Source organism: Rattus norvegicus, chromosome 15 (assembly GCF_021556685.1).
Source record: "Rattus norvegicus strain SHRSP/BbbUtx chromosome 15, alternate assembly SHRSP_T2T, whole genome shotgun sequence".
In the NCBI taxonomy this organism is placed as follows: domain Eukaryota; kingdom Metazoa; phylum Chordata; class Mammalia; order Rodentia; family Muridae; genus Rattus; species Rattus norvegicus.
The window spans coordinates 21,090,283-21,104,896 of NC_141548.1; the positions used below are offsets into that span (position 1 = coordinate 21,090,283).

Consider the following 14,614-nt stretch of genomic DNA (forward strand, 5'->3'; position numbering starts at 1 on the left):
GTGCCTGTGTGTGTGTGTGTGTGTGTGTGTGTGTGTGTGTGTGTGTGTTTCATTCTCAAAATCAGAGAACTCTTGGGCAGGTGTCATGACTGCACTAAGGAGCCAAAGCTGTTTAATTAATTCACTGCTACAGTCTGGTACACTGAGGTCCCATGTTAGGGAGGTATTAACCTGGACACGGGGTACACAGCCCAGTCAGCAAATGCACAGTTTATTCAGTTACAACTTCTTTTTAAAGACAAAGCAGGATAAAAGTTTCCCACTGTTTCTAGTTCTCTCCAGAAGCTGTTTCCCTAGCCATAGCATATCTTGGATCTTAGTGACCCAAACCTCCTTGCAGACTAAGAAACATGTCAGCAGTCCAACTCTTAGACGTGTTAGAGGTGCTGCTGTCTAATTAAGCTATAAAGCAAGTTACTTTCTCATGAGAAAATGACCATGAAGTCCACGTCCTCAGGTTTGCAGCTTCCTTGGCATACAGAACACCAGGATCCTCTGCTTGAGGAAGTTGCCTTCTCTGTATCTCAGTGTGGTGAGAGTGAGCGAACCATCCTAGGGTGCCCTGCCGCTGACAAGCTAGGAGCAGTCGCCTCATGACACTTCTCTACAGTACAGTAAAATAGTGTCAAATCAAAATTATCCTGAGATCTGTTTTCATACCTTTCAGAATAACTTAGTTTAGTAACACATAAGAGAATTTACTTTTACTGGATTACGGAGCAAGGGGAACATTGAGATTCTCCTGGTGGCAATGCAAATTTCTGTAGCAACTTTGGAAATCAGTATGCAGTTTCTTCAGGAAGGTGGTAATGGGTAAACCTCAAGATACAACATCAAGGCATATATCCTAATGTTAACTCATCCTAGTATAGACACCCTTTCTCCACCATGTTCCGTGACGCTCTCTTATAATATTCAGAATTTGGAAATATTCAAGTGGTCCCTTACAAGATGAGTGCATAAAGAAAGCATGGTGCATTTCCAGACAGGATCGCTGATCAATAACTACAAAAGGAAAAAGGAAAGCATGTGATTTTCAGGACAATGAATGGATCTTGTAAAATCATCCTGGATGAGGTGATCCAGATCAATGAGGACAAATGGGATTCGTATTCACTGTAATCTGAATGTTAACTCTTCCACCTGTGTAACTGTGTGATCAGTTTAGTGTGAGGGTCTAGGGATGTGGGCCAGACTGTCCCCATTTAGGGAAGTACAAGTTCACTCATGGATGCTGAGGGACAGTGTCAGGACAGGAATGTTGAATGTGAAGAGACAGGGAGAGGGCGGCAGTGGAGGGAACATAGAGAGGGACAGCTGATATTGAGGGTCATTTGAGGCAGTGAATTAAAGCCTAATGGAGTAAAAATACAAATTATTTTTTCAAAATTTTTATCAAGGTAACTAAAGATTTATTATGGGTGCAAGGACAGAAGATAAAATATCGATTGGGTTCATCTATGTGAAATTTCAATAAAAGTGAGTCACAAAAATTATGGAGTTCAATCTTCAGTTAATATAAGTAACAGACAATGTATATCTGGTCCTTATGGAGACATATGTCAAAATCTCTGTTGAAAACATAAATATATTATTAATATGCAAATGTGTTCTAGGCACTGTCCAACACTCTCCCTTCTATTAGCTTCTGCAGATCTGGGTTTATGTTAATGTCCTTGATCCACTTGGACTTGAAATTTGTAGAAAGAAATGGAAATGGATCAATTTGCACTCTGCTACATGCAGACCACCACTGAAGGTAGCGTCATTTCTTAAAATGCTTTCTGTTTTCCATTCAGTTGTTTTGGAATCATCATCAAAGATCAAGTGATCATAGATAGGTGTGTGGGTTTATTTAAGGGTCTTCAATTCTAGTTCACTCCTCCACCTGTCTGTGTTACCATCACCACTAAGCTTTTTCTCACTGTTTCTCTGCAGTACATCTTCATGCCGAAATGGCGATTCGCGCCGAAGTTCTTATATTATTGAGAATTGTTTGGGCCATTCTTTCTTTCTTTTTCTTTTTCTTTTTCTTTTTTGTGAAGAATTGAGTTGCATTTTGATGGAGATTTTTTAATCTGGAGACTGCTTTTGTTTAGATGACCTTTTTTTTAACCATGCTCCTTCACGATGATCCATGAACACAGGAAACCTCCCATCCTCTGAGGTCCTCTTTCACTTCATTCCTAAGAGACTTCTATTTCTTGCCATATGGTTTTTCACTTGCTCGGTTTGAGTTATGCCAAGATTTTTTTTTTTTTTTTGGAGAAATGCAGTGACGCTTTTTATCAATCTCACTTGTGTTTTCGCAATTGACCGGGACAAAAATAAGGTCCGAAGTCTACCTTCTGACTGATGATGTCCTGAGACAGGGTCTCATGTAGCGCAGCCTCACCTCAAACTCTCTGTGTGGCCAGTGATAACCCTAACCTTCTGATTCTCCTGCCTCCACTTCCCAAGTGCAGGGATTAGGGGTGTGCCGACAAGCTGATTTCTGTAAATGGGGTTCTGGGAACTTAACCCAGGGCTCCATACGTGGTAGGCAGGCACTCTAGCCAGGGACCCACACCCTCAGGTCACTGTAGCTGATCTAGAGCCACTGAGACATCAGGATTGTCCAGCATGGCCAGAGTAGCTGCTTCATGACAAACTCTCAATAATCAGATACTATTTTAATAATTATATCTATAACCAAATACTATTATAGATAATATTATTAAACAATCAAATATTATTTAGGGAAAAACTTTAAAGTTGAGTTTCATGTAGAACATTACGTTTCTCCCTGGAACTGTCCTTTGATTAAAAACTAGAAATGATCTGAATGCTTTTTTCAGTCACAGTCGTTAAGTCCTCCTAAGTCACTAGACATCCTCCCACTAGACATTGCTGGAAATGTACACTCGCAAGTTTGTAGGACCTTGGCAAACCATATTCTTTCTTTGAGCTTTCAGAGATGGTGAGCCTGTTTGGGTCAGTCTGAGCGTTATGATGGAGGTTTGACTGTGGCATCAGCACATAAGCAAAAAGCATTCTTTCTTGTATAAATCTAGACTGTCCCACCCACTCACACCAAACGAAATCAAGACAGTATTTCTAGTGTCCATCTCATCCCCCTGAGAGAACTCTAACTTGATGACATTGAGGTATTACCAGTCGACATTTGAGGTATTACCAGTTTGTGTCAAGTATACTAAACACCCGGGAAGCTTCGTAAGTAACAAAGTAAAATATTTCCCCTTTCTGCTAATGAGAATAAAAGGCACCATGGGTAAAATGCACATCGTGCATTAAGCTTCCCAAATACCAAAGGCAGCATCTTAGGACGGCCCTTAGAAAACGGGATACTGGAAGACATTTTTAAAGTTTTCCAAATCTGTACAAATATAATTCACATTGTTGTGGAGTCCAACACATTCACAGATGACAACCACGTACTTTGTCCCTCTCACTGGGCACACAGCCCCCGGCCGCGGTGGGCTCCTTCCCTGACAAGGCCGAGCACTATGACATGCGCTCCTTGAAGCACCACCTCTGGCTGTGTCTGAGTTGCTACAGTCTCGCAAGTTCGGAGCAAAGGCAGAGTTGAACTCCTCCTCTGTGGCCTCCACACATTTCCCGCTCTGCTTGTAGACTAAGGTGCGGTCCTCCTGTAGGATGAACTCTTGATTCTCTGGAACGGTATCTTTCCAGAGACCCGGGATAAGGATCCTTCCCTTCCTCCACTGCTATGCAGACCTGGGGCTGGCGGGTGTTATACCGTATTTCTTGCCGGGATGTACACTCGAAAAACTGGTTCTGACCCATCCCGTGGCAGAGGTACAAAAGGACCTGGTGGCCTTCCACATTGTTTTCACTGGGAGGATTATAGTCCAGGCAGTACCCCCGTAGTCCTCTGTTCTCAAGCTTCCCGAAGAAACCAGGCCTGTCCTCTGGCACATGCAGTTCTGGGTACAGTGTAGCCAGGAACCGCTTTAAGTCTTCACACTGGAGCTTGGGCTGAAGCTTCTTTCTCTCTGTCAGCTCCCCAGAGGGTTCCAGGCGGGCTGGGGATTTCGGTGGTGGTAGAGTTCTTTAAGTTCATCCGTCCACACTTCTGCAGCTCGGACACTGTTGGCTAGAGCCTTGCTGCGTGAATAGGGAGCTTGCTTAGGGAAGACGTGGCCCACGTGGGAGTAAGGGTGTGTTTCCAGAGAGTCACCACATTGCCAGATCCTAAAGGAGAATTCAAGGTTTTCTCCTCCCCAGACTTCCATTCCGGTATCATAAGACCCCAGGTATTCAAAATATCTCTTACTCACAACAAACAGTCCCCCAGCCATAGTTGGAGACCTGATAATGTCAATAGGAGTCCGCATCAACTTCCGCTCCCGCCAAGGGACCACGTGCCACGTGAATACTAGGCGCCAGTCAAAGCCTCCAATCTGGGGCTCTCCGGAGTTGCCCAGGTACTCAGAGGTGTTCCAGTCAATGACATCGATAACCGGGCACACCACGGCCGACTCCTTCTCGTGGATCCTCTGCAGCAGACTCCAGCCACCCCTCATGACAGTCACAGTGACAGTCCAGAAACCTCAGCACTTCGCCCCTGGCCCCAGAGGCTCCCAGTAGCCGGCTTGCACTAGGCCCTCTCTTGCTACCAGGGATCAGGTACACCTAGGGCAGCTGTGACAGCTCTTGGCCAGGGGCTCCTTCAGGTGATCTCTGTCACTGTAGTCATCTACCAGAATGACCTCCTCCAGCAGGATATCAGGGGAAGTCTCAAGAACACTGTAAACTGTCTGAAGGAGTGTGGACCAGGCTTCATTATAAAATGCTATGACAACGGATGTCTTGGGCAGGTTATCATAATCATACCCGCAGGCCACGGAAGCGGGAACCTGGCGTCCTGGTAAAGTGCTCAGACAAGCACAGGGCTCAGGGCTGCACTCCTACCTCCAGTGGTGCCAACCAGCTATGGGCCCTCAGCGCCACTCTACAACTAACTACCTGGTGGCCGGCTATGCTGCTTAGCCCAGCTAAGATGCGCAATCGCACCACCTGCCTTGCTGCTCACGCCCTACTTACCCTCTGGGCAAGGCCCACGCCCCTGCCTGTGCCCATGCCACCCCAGTCCACGCCCTACGGCTTCCAGCCCATGGAGTTTTGCTGAAGCACAAGGGGGTGGACGAGGGCGCGGAGACCCGCTACCGCAAGTAAGGGTAGTAGCCCACCTCAGAAGATGTCCAGTGTTGGGAGAAAGCAAAGCCACCCGGGGCGACAGAGGATGGCAGCAGCGGTGCTCTCAAGGTCCCCGGCTCCCCTGCCTACAACCCGCAGCTGGAGCCCTGTGACAAGTTTGCAGAGCGTGTTCCTGCCAGGCACAGAGGCTTCCCGGAGCTGTCAGGGGAGCCCGCCAAAGGAGTGGACCCGGGGCGCTGGAGCTGGAGAGTGGCAGGATGGTGGACTGTGGGCGCCTGGTGCATTGGTTAGACATGGCGGGTCAGGGCACCCTCCGCGGATGGTGCTGTTCTTCAGGTCCCGCGGCTGATGCAAGGCGCTGCTGGGGCACTGCCTTGCCACCCAGCTTGGTGCCACTCTGCTGAGCCTATGGGAAAAGGCCTGGTGGCCTCCTGCCCTGTCAAGGGCGTGCACCTCCTGCAGGCAGCCTTTGCTGTGCTCTGAGGGAGCTGGAGCTGGCCGCTTAGTGCAGGGCACCCAGGGCTTCTTTGGGGTGAGCTGGGGCAGTTGTGTCAGCAGGCAGCAGCCCAGGCCAGCCTCTCCAGAGTGCACAGGTCCCTCTCCTACAAAGACATGGAGGCTGCTCTAGCCAAGGTGGGCCCTCGGGCTCCTCCCAAGGAGCTGTATTCATTATTTGAGTGGGACAAACTGTATGGGTCCTGACACTGAGGGTGGCAGAGGAAGTCAACTCTGCCTGGGGCGTGGGGGGACTGAGGTGGAGATGTCTTTGGCCAAAGGAGTGATGAATGTGGGGTGGGAGAAGAAAGGCTCTCCTGGTGGATTTTTTTTTTTAAATGGGAAGGAAATTGCCTGCAGATTGATGCCATAAGCGCCGGTGGACTCAAGTTTTTCCTATTTATTGTGGACGGGAGGTTCGCCATCTCTGCTGGGCAGACCAGGCACACCTGACATGAGTTGGCATCGGGGCCTAAGGAACTCTTACTCTCTCTCCTTAACCTCTGTCTCTTGTCCTCTGGGCCACACCCTCCTTTCCCATTCTACTTTCTCAGTACTGGCCTAGTTTCCTCCTCAGGGTTTTGTCACTTACCCCTTCCTTTTCAGCTCCTCCTTCCCACCCCCATCTATCACCCTCTGCTTCTGTCTCTGCCTCACCCTGTGTCTCCCTGACGCTGTGCTTTAACCCACCCTCCCTCATTGTTCTGATTAACACTGCAGAGACTCTTGGCAGAAGTTCTTTTTGCCTGGAGGCTGAGAAAGGTGGACCAGGTACCCCAGGCCTCCTCTGTACCCTACCCACCTGATATCTTGGGGTCTTAGGGGTGGGACAAGGATAAAAACTACCCAAAGAAGGCTTTTGTTTTGCTCTTTGGTTTGTTCATTTTTTTTTTAGGGGAAGTCCCAGAAATGCAGGTTGCTTAATAATTTAGGTCTCTTATTTTTGTAATATGTATTTTGTATTTGATGTGTTTTGTTTTATTTTGACAATTCAGGAAGAAACTGACCTCAGAAAGAGTGTTTGAGTTTGGCTGCTCTCCTATTACCACAAGCCCCGTCCCTGGGGAGTAGATTCTCCCAGACCAGAGAGGTTTGGGCTAATGAGGAAGACCAGACATGAGCCCCATACTGCTGTTCCAGTGATAGAAACAATGTATCTAAGAGCTTCCTCCCCAGGACTAGCTTGCAAGCAAGAGGTGAGGATGGGTCAGAGGCCCCAGAGGAAGGGGCTTGCTGCTTTCTTGCCATTCTCCACCTTGGGCCCCAGTCCTCAGCTTCCAGTGGTCTGCAAACCTTCCAGAGAGTTGGGGTACTCTTGTCCATTTCCTGCCTTAGAGATGACCCAGGCAGAAGGTTCTCAGGCTATGTGACTGAAAGTAGGTTCTGTCAGAGATGCTCAATAAAAAGCTAAGAGGATTTCCTCAGGCATGAATGTGATCTGGCCACAAGTCTGGCTGGGCAAACTATTGATTACTAGGACCCAGGCCACCTGTGACAAGGCAGAGCAGTGCCCTGGAAAGGTTTCTGTGTCTCTATGTGGGGATGTCTACTTGTCCCTGTGGAGTGCTGGGTCTGGCTAGACCTGGAGGGCCTGGAGGGAACTGGGTGTTTTCCTATGATTCTGGTCCAGAGCCCTTCTCTGCAAACCACATCCCTCCTGCTCCTTCTCTTGACAAGGCTTCACCTCCTTGGCCCCTCAGGCCATTTCACAATCTTTGGTGCAAGAAAGGACCCCCTCCCCCCATCTTTGTCCCACCTTAACCTCCCTGCTTTGCCCCTACAGCTCCTACCCGTCATTTTCTGGATGCTCAGGCTGCCATGAGAGACATGGCAGGGGCGGAGTGCTGAGGGCAGATGTGAGCAGAGGAGGGTGAACAGGGGAGTTGCTGTGTCCCCTTCATGTTTGTTCTCTGCAAGCCACTCCTTGGAGCCAGCCAACCAAGTGCAGGACTGGATACCTCAAAGTAGCCTCGAGTGATGCTGCAGATGACCCTCCATGGGGCACAGAGTAGGGGAATCTCTAAGATCTTGGGGTGGGGGTGGGGATACCAGGGCAGGGAAGTGAGGTTGGGAACCCAGCTGTCCTTTCAGGCAGCAGCATCACAAGGGGCTAGGTAAGAGATAATGGACCAGTACCTAAGGTCCCCACACTTGCTTTGCTGGGCTCTTTCTGTTTCCAGGTTTGGAAGCTTTTCACAAGAATATAGTCCCCAGCGGCAGCACCTACCCCACGAGCATGGGGCAGGATGGCAGGGCAGAATGGCAGGGCAGGTTGAGCCCTAGCAATGTTGGGGTCATAGCAAAGAATCCAGGGACAGAGCACAGGGGAGGGCACACTGGCCCTCCATCCCTCTGCTAACATTGGTTTGGGATCCTCTCTGGGTTGTAACACATTTCTACCTCATTCTGCTGTATCTTGTACATCCTGTTTATCTCCTGTCTGATGATGCTCTGTAGTTAAGGTCTGTCTGCCTCAGAAGAGACTGTATTTTAAAAGAAAATGTTATGCAGTATTAAAGATTAAGAAAAAGAAATAGAAACACAGAGAAAGATACAAAGAATCAAGAAAACCAAGAACCGGTTCTTTGAAAACCTCAGTAAGATAGAGAAACCTTTAGACAAACTAATTCAAAGTCCCAGCGATTGTATCCAAAGTAACACAATCTGTAATGAAAGGGGAAAAATACCAACAGAAAATGAGGAAACTAAAAAATCATGACTCACCAGAACTGGGAAATCTAGAAAAAATGTGAAATTATACACAGATACCATGTACAAAGTTAAGTCAAGTTCAGTTAAACTATGTAACCAGTTCCATAACATAAACTGTCCTCCTTTTAACCCTCCCAACAAAGTAGCCCTGCCCATAGGAGGCCTCTAAGTCTCTAATCTGGAGGGAGAGTGTACAAAACATTTTTGAGGCTTTACAGACAGATGATTTGGTTCCAATCATAGAACTTCTATATGTCTCCAAACATTTTCATCCATAGGATCATGAAAGAAATGTTACTGCAAAGTATGTGTAACCACTCACCGTAGTCATGCAATCCCGGTCCAAGTTAATGAACCCTGCAGCATCCGGCTGGCCCACAAGTCACCTCAGAGAAAGGAGGCTCACACATCTGCTGCATTGCAGGCTCACTGCTGGCTCTGTGAGTTATGACACAGAGTTAAGCAAAGGATAAAAGGCTAGAACTTATATGTGCAGACAGAATTTGAAAATAATCTGGATATGATAAAAGAAGAAAAAAGGCTTGTAAGTGGACAGGCCAGGTGTTACGCAACTTTAATCCTGGCACTCAGGAGACAAAAGCAGGTGGATCTCTGTGGGTCTGAGGATAGCCCAGTCTACACTGCAGATTCCAAGAAAGCTAGGGCTACCCATTGAGACCCTGCCTCAAAAATAAATAAATACATACATACATACATACATACATACATACATACATACATAATCTATAGGACTGAGGAGATGGGTCAACCAATAAAGAATGTGCTTTGCTAGCATTAGGACCGTAGGTGGATTCGCAGAACTCATGTTGAAAACAACAAAAAACAAAATCAAAAACAAAAAGACAAAACCAAGAGAGGCAGTGAGTTCCCGAGGACTTTCTGGCCAGCAGTCTAGACTATGTGGCAAGTAAATTCTAAGCCAGCAGGAGACCATGTAGATGGCATCCCTAACTTGACACTCAAGGTTGTCCTCTCTCCTGCACACGAGTGCACCTGTGTGCATGCACACACACACACACACACACACACACACACACACACACACACACCAATGAAAACAATACTAAAAAGAAGAGAAATTTTCTGAGCCTTTAACAAATGTTTCGTCTCCTGCAGCAGGCAGGAGAGAGTGTACCAATGGGGAACAGGACACAGGACTGCAGCCAGCATCAGCAGGATGAAAAGGAGGCCAACACTGGGAGCTCAGCCCATGCAGCATGAGAGATGGAGGGGGAGGGGAGGGCCAGAGCAGCTTTACCAGTGAGGGGGTGAGGGGTGTGAACCAGCAGAAGAAGACCAACCCAGGGGAGTTTAGGGAGACATCAACTGGAGCTCCCACTCCCCACGAGGACACTCATAGAGGTTTATCTCTCCTCCCAGGCACCCACCTTGGCTCCTTGGCAAACTCCACAAACTTCCTCCCAGAGAACAACAGGGTTTGATGAGCGATGTTAGGGTTACACCCTACATCATTATTTTACCATATCATCACTACTACATTTCAGAGAGTGCAGTATAATTTGTTATTGCTCAAATTAATGTAACATAGATGCTAGAGAAAATACAATGAACTGAGCAAGCCTGTGTGGTCCTCTCTGTGCTGGTACCCGGGACAGCGTTCCTCATCTGATTCCCCTATTCAGGTAACTTTACATATCTCAGACTGAGGCCATTTCTATAGAGCAAAAAACACAATGTTTTGTATAGAAACCATCAACTGCAGAAGTCATAGTGTAAGTTCTGCTTACTATTTAGAAGAATCCATGAAGAAGAGTCTCAATCACATAGGCGCTGCGGAAAATTTCCTGAACAAAACACCAATGACTTATGCTCTAAGATCAAGAATCAACAAACGGGATCTCATAAAACTGCAAAGCTTCTGTAAGGTAAAGGACACTGTCATTAGGACAAAACAGCAACCAACAGATTAGGAAAAGATTCTTTACCAATGCTTTATTTGATACAGGGCTCATATCCAAAATCTATAAAGAACTCAACTAGGTAGACTGCAGAGAGCCAAAGAACCCTATTAAAAATGGGGTACAAAGCTAAACAAAGAATTCCCAGCTGAGGAATATCGAATTCCTGAGAAGCACCTAAAGAAATGCTCAACATCTTTAGTCATCAGGGAAATGCAAATCAAAACAACCCTGAGTTCCACCTCACACCAGTCAGAATGGCTAAGACCAAAAACTCAGATGGCAACAGATGCTGGTGAGGATGTGGAGAAAGAGGACCACCCCTCCATTGTTGGTGGGATTCCAAACTGGTACAACCATTCTGAAAATCAGTTTGGAGGTTCCTCAGAAAATTGGACATTGCAGTGCCTGAGGACCCAGCTATATCACTCCTGGGCATATTCCCAAAAGATGCTCCAACATGCAAAAGGACACGTGCTCCACTATGTTCACAGCAGCCTTATTTATAATAGCCAGAAGCTGGAAAGAACCCAGATCCCCTTCAACAGAGGAATAGATAAGGGAAATGTGGTACATCTACACAATGGACTACTACTCAGCTATCAAAAACGATGACATCATGAAACTCATAGGCAAATGGATTGAACTAGAAAATATCATCCTGAGTGAGGTAACCCAATCACAGGAAAACAAACATGGTATTCACTCACTGATAAGTGGATATTAGCCCAAAAGCTTAAATTATACAAGCTACAATCCACAGACAAAATGAATCTCAAGAAGAACAACCAAAGTGCACATGCTTCACTCTTTCTTAAATGGGGGAACAAAAGCATTCACAGGAGGGGGTATGGAAGCAAAGTTTGGAGCAGAGACTGCCTCACATTGGTATACAGCCCATATATATGACCACCAAAACTAGATAAGATTGATAAAGCTAAGAAGTACATGCTGACAGGAGTCAGATGTAGCTGTCTCCTGAGAGGCACAGCCAGAGCATGTCAAATACAGAGGCCAACGCTAGCAGCAAACCACTGAGCTGAAAGCAGGATCCCCGTTGGGGAATTAGAGAAAAGATTCGAAGAGCTGAAGGGGCTTGCAACCACATAAGAACAACAATGCCAACCAAGAGCTTTCAGGGATTAAACCACTACCCAAAGACTGTACATGGACTGACCCAGGGCTCCAGCTGCATATGTAGCAGAGGATGGCCTTGTTGGGCACCAATGGAAGGAGAAGCCCTTGATCCTGCCAAGGTTGGACCTTCCAGTGTAGGAGAATATGGAGGGGAGGAAGGTGGGCAGACGGGCAGGGGAAAACCCTTATAGAAGAATGGAAGGGGGATTCAATAGGGGACTTATGTTTGGGAAACCAGGAAAGGGAATAACATTTGAAATGTAAATAAAAAATATCCAATAAAAGACAAAATGGAACAAGACATGCCTAGTGTACTGTGATTGGTGTAGCACTCTGTGAACCTACCTTTCTTTCAGCATTAACACATTTACCGTGTAAGGTGTGACACTTCAGTGAACATATGAGAAAATAATGACACACAGTGTCCCACTACTAAAATAAACCAAATACTAACCCTAACTTACTGAATACGATTTGCAGTTGATGTTTTCTGTAAAAAACTCTCTTTTTATCTTGCTATAAACACAAGTGTTGGGCCCTACCCTGGGGTGTTTCCCTTCCCCCTGGCTGAGCCTTTCAGCCTGCTGTGGCCAGAGGTTGTTGATGACCTTGACAGCTGCTCTTGGCCCCTGTTTTGGGGTGGGGACTTTCCAGGATGTTATTTCCTGGTTCCTGGTTGGGGTCTTCCACCTGGTACCTTGAGACGTGTCTAGTACTTTCCCACTGCTTTTGCCTCTTGTGTGTAAGGAAATCTCAGTAAAGCCTGGACGGCTTTCTCGCAGGCCCACGACCGGTTCTAGTGTGGTAATGATGCAGGAGTCCCAAATGGAGGTTCCACTGGGATTGGAGAGGACAACTCAATGAGATCATCCCAGGAATCCGGCCGGTGAAAAAGGAGGGATATAGTGGGGAAAATGGGCCACAAAAGGCCTCAGTAATCAAGATCCAGAAGGACCACCAGAATTGAAATCATGTGCAACGAAAAATAAAGATTTGGGCTAGTGGTGAGTAAACCTTGTAAAAAGCGACAAGGTAATGATGATAAGATGTTTTTTGTGTATGTGTTCTTTAGAGTTATGCTAAAACCTAAAGAAGTGATGTCAATTATCATAGATGCTTTTAGTCTTTTGACCCTGACTAGAGACCGTTTATACCCTAGACAAGAGAGAAAATGGGTTTAAGAGAAAAACAGTCCTTCTGGACTCTCCACAGATGCTTTGGTGAAAGAAGGAAAATGAGCTTAAGCTTTTTTGGAGCTCTCCTGGGGACAGAAGGAGGGGGGCAGACGTCCTGGCTCTTGCTGGCTCCTATTGGAGAAGTGCTTATCTCTGGTTCTGGGTCCTTTAAGTACGATATCTGGGACCTTTTGGTGGGACACCATCTAGCTCCTTCCCTCTATGTCTATTGTCTGTCCTTGGTGCACCAAGCTGTCTGGGTTTTTGCTTCTCGTTGCTTGAATGTTTTGTGTTTCATGTTTAAGAGAAAAAAATGGTGAAAATTTAAATGCTGGTTGATTCCCCCCTTGTTTTAGTTTTAAGTCCTTTCAAGAAAGAAACAAATAAATAAAATCCGTTTCAATTGACCTTTGGAGCCCTGCATCCTAGATAACTGGTTATCTCTGGTGTTAACTGTCATGCCTGTCTGTGACTGAATCCGGCCTCAATGGAGGAATGTAGCTAGGAGCATAGGTCTGTCCACTGGGGAAGCTCCCCAGGGGACTGGCTAAATGTCTACACTAGCTGGCCTTCAAGGTGCCAGCAGCTTCAAAGCTTCTATGGTAATGGATCTGATGTCTGTTTCTCTTAGAAAAATCTTAGATTGTGATTACTGGATTCAACAGGTAATAAGGTGCTTCTTTTAAAACTGACAGCTACAAAAAGTAAGATGGTGTTTGATCTAAATACTAAAGATATGTGTAATCACTTCATTTTTTTCTGTTTGGTTTTAAATGTATAATACGCTCTACATGTCTTGGCTATAGGTTACTGGCTTTTAAGTTATTGGGTATGGTTAAAAATTTGTAACATTGGTAACAGAAAGTTGGCTTAAAACTGGAGTCATTCTAGACAACACGTGGCATGAGCCAACCCAGGGGAACAGGTCTAGATTGGGATACTATTTGAATATAACTCTTATCATGGAAACCGGACTTATAAAAGAATTTAGGGCAATGTCTCTTTGTTGGGGTATTAGAGCCTGCAGCATCGTTCGTTCATATGCAAGGCTTGGCCGTCATACTTTATAGCATGAGGAATGGACTTGTTGTTTTGGAGAGACTGGATTTTGGATGATAGATGGTTTGGTGGAGGGTGAGTTTTGCTTTCCAAAGTTATGGCTGTGCTCAGGTGTTATAAGGGAAACTTAAAGATTGTGGTTAATGATTGCCAGTGTTACATTGGCTACAGTTTACTGTTCGATCACGGAGAGATGCAGGATTCTAACTTTCACATATTTGTAATTAAGGAAGAATCAAATAGGTGGAGATTGTTACGAAGGGTTGATGAGGCTATGGAACTTATAAGAGCATTGCAGCCTGGTTGCTTACTGCAACTGCTATTTCAAGAAATACATATAGAATTATTATAGGGTTAAGAGATTGTTTTTATGCTGTTTCTTGCACTCTTGGGTTGTTGTGAAATATTTCATTTCTTGTGTTTCCTTGGGTTTTGTTTGACTTGCCCATACATTTGTATGTCTTTTTGAAAGAAAAATGTATTCGTTTTTATTTATTTTGGTGAATTGTTCTTTGGATGACTTTTGTCTGTGGTTCCTCTGAATGCAGTTCCCTTGGTGGTCAGATGAGGGCACCGGATACCAAGTTATAAGTGATGGTTAAGCACCCTGTAGGTCCTCTGAGTGAAGCCAGCAGGTTGCCCAGGTCAAACTCCAGTTCTAGCTCCTGTGCACCATGATGTGCTACAGCTTCTCTGCTTCCTCCTGCTCTTCCTTGGCCAGCAGCACGTCTGCATTCTGCCCCTCCATGGCTCTCGCTTGGGTCTCAGGTCCCTCACTTTTGGGGATTTTAACTTTTAAAAATGGACAGAAAGTTTACAATTTGATGTTTGCCCTAGATGTGAGCACCTATGTTGCCAGGAAAAGCGAGGTTCCATTGCACAAAATGGGATTGTAAGACAGAGATTTCAGGAAAA

The 14,614-nt window shown here is 46.0% G+C and overlaps 1 protein-coding gene and 1 pseudogene across 2 annotated transcripts in view; one reads left to right on the plus strand and one right to left on the minus strand.

Annotated features, from left to right (window-relative positions):
* Positions 1–3,504: 3,504 nt before the first annotated feature.
* Positions 3,505–14,447, minus strand: LOC134482256 (polypeptide N-acetylgalactosaminyltransferase 12-like; annotated as a pseudogene).
* The window catches only part of LOC148000872 (disks large homolog 5-like), a 39,294-nt gene continuing 36,943 nt past the window's right edge, over positions 12,264–14,614 (plus strand). The window contains exon 1 of one of the 2 annotated variants that reach the window (XM_087586840.1): positions 12,264–12,469. The gene's annotated coding sequence lies outside the window, so the exon portion shown is untranslated. Of the gene's footprint in view, positions 12,470–13,656; positions 14,569–14,614 lie in introns of those variants that run through there. The other variant, XM_087586841.1, reaches the window with a different exon arrangement.